The sequence below is a fragment of the Andrographis paniculata genome, unplaced genomic scaffold (assembly GCF_009805555.1).
Source record: "Andrographis paniculata isolate CXL003 unplaced genomic scaffold, ASM980555v1 Contig74END, whole genome shotgun sequence".
Taxonomy (NCBI): domain Eukaryota; kingdom Viridiplantae; phylum Streptophyta; class Magnoliopsida; order Lamiales; family Acanthaceae; genus Andrographis; species Andrographis paniculata.
In genome coordinates, this window is record NW_026137611.1 from 4,847,254 (window position 1) to 4,849,420 (window position 2,167).

A 2,167-nucleotide genomic window follows, 5' to 3' on the forward strand; every position below is an offset into this window, starting at 1 on the left:
TATTGAATAGAGGTAATAATTAAATGTTGATTTGTTGACTTTGTCTAAATTAGTAATGAGATAAATTTAGCGGACGGACTAATAAAAAAAGTGAGAATAAATTTGACGGACGGAAGAAGCATATTGTTTCCGTAGTTCATAATAGTGCTCTAATGTGCTAGAAATTGGTAGTACAAATTTAAAATTTAGTGCTGGTTTTGTATTGAAACTAAGGTGAGACATGTTTCTTATTTATCAAATATTTTCCTATCTTATGCTGCCCTAGCCGATTTAAGTTAGAAGAAAAATAAGGAAATGATTGTATGAAAATTACTAAGGGTTCTCTATCGTGTTGAAGGTTGTAATCCCTAACAACTTATATGTTACTTGTGTTGAACTGATAAATATATCTAAAAATACAGTAAATTCTGTTAATAATAATAGTGATCAGTGACATAAGAAATTAGGACACTTAAACTATATAAACTTAGAAAATTTACATGAAAATAGTTATTTTGGCAATGTAAAAATTTAATAAATGTGTCCTTTTATGATAACTATATGTATGAAAAATATCATGGACTTTATTTTCTCCATCCCCTTAGTGAAAAACAAAATCAATCTAAGTGTATTTTGGATTAATTATATGCTGATGTTTGGGGCCTATCTAGTGAGCCCACAATAGAAAATCTAGATATTTATTTTTTTGTCTATAATTGATGACGGATTAGAATTTAGCAACTTTTGGTTCGATGAATTTTATTTACATAATGGTATAAGAAAGCATAAAATTATCCTTTACACACCCCAACAGAATGGCGTGGCCGAGAGGATGAATCAGACCCTCTTGGACAGGGTTATAAGCCTCTTGGCTTCATCCAATTTAAAACTATTATTAGTAGATATGTGATATTTAATGAAAATGAAATATCATATTTAAATGTTGAAAATTATGTTCTGAATAAATTCAAAAATAATATTGAAAGTTTAGAACTAGTAGTGCTCCAAATGAGGTGTAGCACAATTTAGCAAGTGAACGAGAGGTAGAAAATTTAGAAAATATGGCTGATATTTGTGTGCAAGTTGTTGTAAGCGAGGAAAATATTTTTGAAAATGAGAATAATATTTTTTAGAGTCAAAACGAATATGATTTTGATAAGAATAATCAAAATAAGTTAAAAAAAATATATCAATTAACTAGATATAGGGATAGGGGAGTCCTAAGTATTTAAATTAATACATTCCGAAAAAGATAATGATATAAAGATATTGATAAGAAAGGAATATGTGCAATCAAATCCTTAAAAAATGGAAAACGACATTGATGGTAAATGAAAGATTATTAAATCTTCTTATTGGCCAATTAGAACTGCCACGTGACATCAATCGAAAAGGAAGCCGAGGTCATCCCTCCCCTATAAATAGGGTTCATGGCAATTCATTTGACATACCAAAGTTACATTGAAGATTCAAGCAAATGGGTACGTCTCTGGACTCTCTCTGTAATGTTCTTCATGTTTTTTGTGTCATTCGAAGCGTTCTTCGTCGATAAGTCACCGATTTGGACAAATGATCCAATATTGATTGACGAATCAATGAAGTTAACGTCCTTCGTCATATGATCAAGTCGGAGGGAGGATCAAGACCCTAAATCCATCAAAAGGATTTTTTAAAGCCAAAGTCGATGATCAAATTCGCCCGCACGGAGACGAAAGCCCTCTGAAAGCCGGCAAAATCAAATAAAAGATCAAATCCACCTCGGCAACAATCAAAGCCCCAAATTCATCCAAAGTCATAGCTGATGATCAAAACCGCCCGCATAGAGACCAAAGCCCTCCAAAGTTCGGTAAAGCCAAACTGAAGTACCAAATCCACCTCCATAAAGATCAAGGCCCTAAATCCCTTAGAAGAAGTCTTCAAATCCAAAGACGCTGATCAAATTTTCCGCACGGAGACCAAAGCCTTCCAAAGTCCGATAAAGCCAAACCGAAGACCAAATTCCTTCGGATCAAAGAAACCATCCAAATTCCAGTCAAAATACAAATCGATCCAGAAAGAGAATAAAAGGAATCAAATAGAGAATAGAGCCCGCTTTAAATTCAAATCAAATATAATTTGTACAATTTTTTGTGTTTATTAAAAATAACATAATTTTTTCTCCATATTTTTCTGGGACGCCCAATGGGAC